Source organism: Triticum aestivum, chromosome 5D (genome assembly GCF_018294505.1).
Source record: "Triticum aestivum cultivar Chinese Spring chromosome 5D, IWGSC CS RefSeq v2.1, whole genome shotgun sequence".
Taxonomy (NCBI): Eukaryota; Viridiplantae; Streptophyta; class Magnoliopsida; order Poales; family Poaceae; genus Triticum; species Triticum aestivum.
In genome coordinates this window covers 76,310,556-76,319,627 of record NC_057808.1, presented here as the reverse complement: position 1 = coordinate 76,319,627, position 9,072 = coordinate 76,310,556, and positions in this window count along the sequence as shown.

Sequence of the window (9,072 nt, the reverse complement as noted above, 5' to 3'; positions counted from 1 at the left end):
AATAATACAGGTGCCAAACGAGTGTCTGAAAGACTCCTCGAGCGGAAAATGCGGAATAATAATACAGGTGCCAAACGAGTGTCAGAAAGACTCCTCGAGCGGAAAATGCGGAACAATAATGCCATAGTCGGGCGTCGGGGCGACACCACATAAAGGGCTTATAACAGAAAGTAAATACAGTGCATGCCGCAGTCGGACGTCTGCGCGACGTCACATAAAGGGCTTATATTGTAACACAACAATACAATAGTTCGGGAATATAATTTATCACAAGCACGAGACAAATATAATGTTAGTCCATCCACAGGAATAACAATGAAATTGAATTTACCACTTGAGCTTGTTCACCGGGGGCAAGTTTTCACACGGATAGATTTGGATATAAAGTCTACATTACTGATCATGGATACGATGATTTGGAAAGAATTGACTCTGCAGAGTTTGTACTTAACCACAGCCAACGGATTTCAGTAGTCACGGGGACTAGTTCCGTCTACGGTGTTCTGGAAGGAACACGTCTAACCAGTACAAACCCAATTTAATCATCCGAAGCCAGGGATCACCCTCGGCAACATTCAGGAAAAACCCTGAGTCGGGGAGGCTACAACCTCGCGTAGCATGGGATCAAATTTCTATACGCGCGCTATAAGGGGGTGCCCCCCTCTCGGTCCCAACCGGAAACACCCATGCCCCCTGACCGAATGACTGGCTTTAATCCTGGGCCAAGGTACCATCATCCCGGCCTCTCTGTTTGGTGTGTACACGGAAAGAGGTTACCAACTTACTAAACCGTATCCTGGCAATGAGACATGTGGTAGCACGGAAAGGGGAAGGGACGATAACACGGCTCCAACCATGTTAACGTCGGAAAAGTCGGATGACACAAGGCTGGCATGCTACAACAGTACCACCTTGCTGCCCTTCATGTCACCACATGATTAGGCCACCTCTCATCAGAGGTCATCGCAACTTTGGAACATGCGGGAAAAGATCGATAACGTGGCTCTAACCATGTTAACGTCGAAGAGAGTCGGATGACGCAAGGCTGGCATGCTACAACAGTACCACCCTGCTGCCCTTCATGCCACCACATGATTAGGCCACCTCTCATCAGAGGTCATCGCAACTTCGGAACAACCGGGTCGTTGCCTTACAAGCAACGAGGTATTTATCGACACTCACATGCCACGCACAAACTTTCACATGAACATGCAAAACATCTGCCATATCAAATGTTCAAACATGCTTGCCTGGTTCGGAGAAGTCGGAGTCTAGCTCGGTGAAGTTCGCGGCTCTGTCCCCTCTCCCGGAACCTACGGCAATCACGAAACGGGGTACTAACGTGAAAACGAACACATGCACAGAAACTTTGCCAAATATTTTTCAAATAAATCCCATAAAAAACTAGACAAAATTTGGAGATTGACAGAAAAAGAATCACTCAAAAATACCTTTTCATTAAAAAGTTATAAAGGTTTCTGTCCAGGGACTTATCTGTAATGAAACAGAAAAGTTCCAGGGTTTTAACTGAGAAAACAGAAAACGCTTCGGCTGGGAATGCGCAAGCGCAAGGAGAAAACGTACTTTGCCCGAAGGCGCCAACAGAAAACGGTTCGGGGAAATAAAACAGAGGCTGACACGCGGGGCCCGCATGTCAGGTTTGAAAGCTCGCCGGCGCCCGAAGACGGCGGTGGACGCCGGCGTCGAACCACGGCGAGTTAGGAGAAACGGAGGGTACCAAGAGCCTCAGTGCCTTCTTCCGCGTCGGTGGGTGGTGGACTCGTCCAACGGGGAGCACCACGTCGACGACGACACTATCTCCGGCGGACGGCGGTTCGGGTGAGGTTGGGGAACTCCGGTGGAGGGCTGCAAAGTATGAATTGAGGCGCGGGTCAGAACGGGTGATGCAAGGGGAAGCTACTGGCAAGAGAATGGGGGCTGCGGAGCACACACGGGGGCGAATCGGGGTGGATCCCGTGGCGGATCGCGGCGGCCGGAGTCGAGGAAGAAGACCTCCTCGGGGCTCTTCCAGTGGCTAGGCGTGCTCTAGGGGAAGTGTAGGGCTGGTGGGTGCTCGAGTTGAAGCTCGGGGCCCCTATTTATAGGCAGATCGACGGGGTGGCCGTGAACGGAGAATCTCCGGTGAGCGATTACGGCGGAGCAGTGGGTTGGCAGAGGGTTTGAGCGGTCGAGCAGCATCAGTGGATGTTACGGGACTCGTTTTGCAGCTAAACAGAGCTGGTCTTGGCGTAATGGCGTCTGCCCGCGGTGAGGTGACCGCACGGGCTCAACGGCGGCAGAGAGCACGCTCCACGCCCTGGGGTTCACGACGAGAGCGGCAGCGCATTCGGGGGAGTGGACGGCCACGCGGCGGGCTCCGGTGGTTTGGACGGTGCTGGGTGGAGTCGGCGGCGCCGTGTCTCCCGCTGGCGCCCGCAAAGCCGCCGCCGGCGTCGGTCACGGGGCGGCGCACCTTCTGCTGCTCGTCGCCGACGCCCGCAAGATGCCAGGCACTCGTGCGGTGCAGGAACGAGAGGGCGAGGACGAGGAGCAAGGCGACGCGAGGGCACTGGCGAGATCGATGCCCGTCTCTGAAGAAAACGACAGTGAGCACTGACTGAACTCTGAAGTTAACTGAAACTTGACAGTGACCAAGCATTGCAGGTGTTCGACAGTAGGTTTTGGTAAAGAGATAAATTTTTCTGGAGCTGTAACTTGGTGAGGATGATCACTCAGAGCACCCAGGGGTTGCATGAATTTACTTGGAATTTTTGGAGAAAGTTTTGAATGAATTTCACCAAATTTGGCAAATCTGGTCCAAACTTGCAGCTGATGTAGTTTGAAAATTTTGAACTGGGGACCAGTGGATCTTCATGGTTCTAGGTTGAGGGTTCAAAGGACTAGGAGGGGAAAAAGGTTTGGTGGCAAAAATCAAAACAGAAAAAGGAGTTCCTTTGTAAATCTCCAAGTGCTATAAGAGAGGACATAAATTTATTTGAATAGAATTTGAATGGAAATGATCACATGAGGAGGTTCAACTTGCTGGATTTGATGCAAATCATGATCCAAAGGTGAGGGAAGGGTTAGGAGAGAGGATTTGCACTAATTCCATGGCAAGAAGGAATAGTTGAAAGTGGCAAAGGACTTTCCAAAATCCATAGTGCAAATTCAAGAAAAGGTTTTCAAAGGTTACCCTCTCAAATGAAAAACATTTTGTCTTGAGCCCAAAAGAAGAGCAAGAACCCCCAAGGTCAAAGGCAGATCTTGGGTGAATCCAAATAAAATTTTTGCCATAAAGAAAAATATTTGAGAGTGAGAGTTCTCTTGAAGAAAATTTTTAAATCACTCCCTTCAAGTCAAATAAAAATCTTTTGAAAAATCCAATAAAAACTTGGGTGTCACAACACCTACCCCCTTAGGAAAAATCTCGTCCTCGAGATTTCTGCCGATCCTCAAATAGATATGGATATTCTGCTCGGAGGAAATCTTCCCTTTCCCAAGTGGCTTCATCCTCAGTGTGGTTGCTCCACTGGACCCTGAAATTTTTTGTCGTTTTCTGACGGGTCCTCCGTTCAGACTCTTCTAAAATCTTTACTGGCCTTTCTCTGTAGGTGAGATCTGGTTGCATATCAATGTCCTCATGAGGTACATGTTTCTCCGGGTTACTCACACATTTCCTCAACTGCAAGACGTGGAATACGTCATGGACGTCTGACAGCTCCTTGGGGAGGTCTAGTTGGTAGGCTACTGTGCCTCTTCGTGCCTTTACACAAAATGGTCCAATAAACCTTGGGGCTAGTTTCCCCTTTATTTTGAACCATTGCAGACCCCTCATAGGAGATACTCGGAGGTATACGGAATCACCAGGCTCAAAGCTGACCTCACGATGCTTCTGATCATAGTAGCTCTTTTGTCGGCTCTGTGCTGTCTTGAGTCTGTCCCTGATTTGTTTAACTTTTTCCTCGGCCTGCTTAAGCATATCTGGGCCGAAGATACGGCTGTCACCGGTTTCTGACCAATTCAATGGGGTACGACACCTCCGTCCGTACAATACTTCAAAGGGTGACATTTGCAAACTGGTTTGGTAACTGTTGTTGTATGCAAACTCGGCATACGGCAAACTCTCTTCCCAACTGGATCCATAGGTGAGTACACAGGCTCTTAGCATATCCTCTAGGATTTGGTTTACACGTTCTGTTTGTCCATCTGTCTGAGGGTGGTATGCTATACTGAAAGCTAGTTGCGTGCCCAGAGCTTGTTGTAGGTGTTCCCAAAATTTGGAGACGAATTGGGTGCCTCGGTCAGATATTATAGTCTTTGGGACTCCGTGCAAGCAAACTATACGGGAGAGATAGAGTTTTGCCAGTCTTTGTGTGGAGTAGGTAGTCTTCACGGGAATGAAGTGTGCAACCTTGGTTAGTCGGTCCGTGATGACCCAGATGGCGTCATTTCCACGCTGTGATCGGGGTAATCCGACAATGAAGTCCATTCCGATTTCATCCCATTTCCACTCCGGTATCCTTTTAGGCTGGAGTAGCCCTGCGGGCTTTTGGTGCTCGGCCTTGATGCGGTGACATGAATCGCAACAAGCAACGAATGTGGCTATATCTCTTTTCATACCGTGCCACCAAAATCTTTCCTGAATGTCCTTGTACATTTTGGTTCCTCCAGGATGTATCGAGTATGGAGCGGTGTGGCTTTCCGTCAAGATCTGTTGCTTGAGTTCCTCAATGTTAGGTACGCAAAGCCTGTCCCGGTACCATAATGTTCCTTCACTGTCCGCGACGAATTCTGAAGTCTTACTACGGTTCATTTTCTTCTTTATGCCTTCGATACTGGGATGTCCCTGTTGAGCCTTCTTGATTTGTTCCACTAGGATGGGTTGTATCTCCAGGTTCGATATGGTGCCCTCAGAGACTAACATCATGTTGAGCTGAGTGAACTCTCGCTGAAACTCAGGCCTCAAGTTTTGCTGACCGTCACTGTCCGGGCTGGGGTTTCGGCTAAGGGCATCGGCCACTACATTTGCTTTTCCTGGGTGGTAGTGGATGCCGACGTCGTAGTCTTTGACCAGTTCCAACCAGCGTCGTTGGCGTAAATTCAGCTCTGGCTGTGTGAAGATATATTTGAGGCTCTTATGGTCCGTATATATTTCACAACGATTTCCCAACAGAAAGTGCCTCCACTCCTTGAGTGCATGTATAACTGCTGCTAGCTCCAGGTCATGTGTTGGGTAATTTTCCTCATGTTTTCGCAGTTGCCTGGAGGCATATGCGACAACTTTGCCATCCTGCATTAGCACACATCCGAGACCTTTTCGGGACGCGTCACAATACACCTCAAAGCTCTTGTGTATGTCTGGTACGGTTAAGACTGGTGCGGTTGTCAGCTTTTTCTTGAGTTCTTGGAAGCTCTGCTCACATGCTTCCGTCCATACGAATTTCTTGTCCTTCTTGAGTAACTGTGTTATAGGTTTTGCCACAGTGGAGAATCCTTCAATAAATCTCCTGTAATATCCGGCCATTCCTAGGAAACTCCGCACATCTGTGACGTTCGCGGGTGGCTTCCAGTCTAGTATGGCCTTGACTTTTTCCGGGTCTACGGCCACGCCTTCTTGGTTCAAAATATGGCCCAAGAAACCAACTTGTCTTAGCCAAAATTCGCATTTGCTAAATTTGGCGTACAACTGATGTTTCCTCAATTCTCCCAAAACAATTCTGAGGTGCTCAGCATGTTCTTCTGGTGTCCTTGAGTAAACCAGAATGTCGTCAATGAATACCACCACAAATTTGTCCATGAATTTCATGAATACTTTGTTCATGAGGTGGACGAAATATGCGGGGGCGTTTGTTAGTCCAAACGGCATCACTGTGAACTCGTATAACCCATATCTGGAAGTGAATGCTGTCTTGGGGATATCCTCTGTTCGTACCTTCAGTTGATGGTATCCTGATCTCAAATCAATCTTTGAAAATACTCTAGCTTGTGCGAGCTGGTCAAAGAAATCATTGATCCGTGGCATCGGATATTTGTTTTTGATGGTGACCATATTGAGGGCTCGATAGTCTATGCATAGTCTCAGTGTCCCATCCTTCTTCTTGGCGAACAATACGGGCGAACCCCATGGTGAGGAGCTGGCTCGTATAAATCCCTTGTCCAGTAATTCCTTTATCTGCTTCTTCAACTCCACCAATTCGGAGGGTGCCATTCTATACGGCTTCTTATAAATGGGAGCGGTGCCAGGTGCTAATTCAATGCTGAATTCGATCTCTCGGTCTGGTGGCATACCTGGTAGTTCTTCCGGGAACACATCAGGGAACTCGCATACCACTGGCACTTTTCTTAATTCTGCGATGTCCATCTTGTTCAGCTTTGGTTTCTGTGATCGTGGCCTTTTTTGAGCGGAAACTCTTATAGTCTTGCCGTGATGGTGAGTGAGAATCACTGTCCGATTGAAACAGTCGATGAATCCTTTGTTGGTGGTTAACCAGTCCATTCCTAAAATGACATCCAGTCCTTTACTTTCCAACACGATGAGATTCGCGTGGAATGGTAGTCCTTCGAACTCAATGACCACTCCTTGGCAGTAACCCTGAGCAATTTGTTTATTTCCGGGGGACTTGATGATCATAGATTTTTCCAAGGGGAGTATCGGAAAACCATGTTGCGAAACAAAACTCTTCGAAACGAACGAATGGGAAGCTCCATAATCAAACAAAACCGTGGCAGGTACTGTGTTGACAGGGAACGTACCGAGCACGATGTCTGGGGCATTCTGCGCTTCTTCCCTAGTCACATGGTTCAAGTGACCCTTCCTGTGGTTGTTGCTGGGATTGAAGTTGTTGCGCTTGGGGGCTGGATTGTTCCCACCATTGTTCGGCTTGGGTGCCGAGTCACTTGGCTTCGGGCACTGTTTAGCATAATGCCCTTGTTGACCACAAGCATAGCAGGTGACCCCTGGACGGTATGTGAACTCCTTGTCTCTGGCATGAAATTGTCCGACGGGTCTTGGCTCAGTAGTCGTGGATCTCCTCGTGTCTGTCCTTGGGACCTCAGTCTTGCCTCGGTTGCTGCGGGCAAGAGTCGTCTTGTCCCTCTTCCGCTTGCGGATATCTTCCAGACTACGGCGCTCATTCTCCAGGGTGATGGCCTTGTCCACCAGCGTCTTAAAATCCGGAAAGGTGTGTACAATCAGTTGTCATCTTAATGCTGGTGCCAGGCCGTCCAGGAATTTTTCCATCTTGTTTTCTGTCATGTGCTCGTCGTAGGCATAACGAGACAGTTGGGTAAACTGGCCGTTGTATTCTGTGACGGTCATGCCTCTTTGCTTCAGGTCATCAAACTCTCTCTTCTTGATCTTTAGGATGCTCCTGGGAATGTGTGCCCCACGGAAGCCTTCCTTGAATTCTTCCCAGGTGATGTTGTGTTCCCTGGGGTGCATGTGTAGGAAGTTCTCCCACCATGCTGCGGCTGCTCCAGTAAGGTAGTGTGGTGCATAAAGCACTTTCTCATGATCTGAGCATTGAGCGATAATCAGTTTCCTTTCAATCTCACGAAGCCAATCATCGGCTTCCAGTGGCCTGTCGGTGTGAGCAAAAGTTGAGGGGCGAGTCTTCTGTAACTCAGATAACTTGGAATGTGGTTGATAGGGTTCACGGTGGTTTCCCATGTTTATGACATGGTTCATCATCTCCTGGTGCTGTTGCTGGCTTTGCTCGAAGAGACGGCACACTTGAGATAGTGCCGCTTCGCTGTCCTGATGGCTGGACTGACCCTGAGTGAAATTGTTGCTGGTCTGTGTTCCGTAAACCTCTTCTGGCTGATTGGGCATAGAGCGAGTCCAAGGGCGAGACATTTTTCCAGTCTGGGGTATCATTTGCAAAACCCATGAGAAAAGCTGTGTAGCGCAGGAAAAACCCTTGCAAAGGCAATAATCAAAAAGGCTTCAAGGTTTTCAAGAAACACAAATGATTTTCACGGAGGAGAAGTGCTTAACACAAATCTTACATGCGAAAGCGAACACAAGATACAGCACTCAGGTTGTGCGTACACAATCCTGACATGTTATTAAAAACTAGCGTACTACTCCGGAAGGCAGCAAACACACCAATACAAACTAGCGTACAGATAAAAACAACACATCATACAAGCAGGCATAACACGCGGCTACTCGGTGCTCTCAGTCGGAGATGGTGAAGATCTCCTTCCCCTTGCCGATGGCAAGGCTCAGCGGTCCAGGAGAATCAACCTCCTCCTCTCTAGCTGGCTCCTGGCGTGCGACGCTGCGCTGCGGTGATGGTGCGGGGGCAACTGGTGGTAGAGCGCGTGCGGCAGGCGGTGCGGCTCTGACTGGAGTAGGAGCGATGACTCGGTCGAACTCCTCAGTGGTAGGCAGACGGCGAGCAGTGGCCAAAACAGCCGGTGCATACGAGGCTGAAGACGAGACGAATGTCAGAGGCGGCGCCGTGTGGAGAAGCTCCTTCCTGCTGGCAGGACCGCCCCGGACTAAGTCCATGCGGGCAGCCACAAGATCATCTACGAGGTTGTCGAAAGACTCCTCCAGAGCCTTGAGATACTCCACAACCATCTCGATGGCTTCATCTCGCTCTCCCCGATGGCAGGCGAATGCATAGTGGCTGGTGTATGGCACATGGCATGGGAGGTAGCGGTAGCGACGAGTCTTCATCGTAGGAAGGATGTCCCGAAGGCGAGCTATTGCCTCACGGGCAGCCATCTGCAAGGCATGCCTCTCCGTAGGCATGGCCCTTCCCGTAAAACGGAAGTGGCGTGCAGCTGAACATCCTCCCTTGAACTGCACCACAGCCTGGTGCATAGACACGTCGTCACTGAGCTTGTGCTGATAGAGGGTGAACTCCGGGCGAGCTGCTGGCCCGATCGCGAGCTTGGTGATGGAGACGAGGAGCTTGACAAACCCCTCGGGCACGTTGGTGAACACTCGATTCTCACTGCCGCTGCCAGCCATCTACAAAAGTAGGCAAAAATTCTGAGTAGTCATGTCATAAATTTTATGATGACCAACAGAAAATAGCTACAATTGCAAAATGCCGAAGA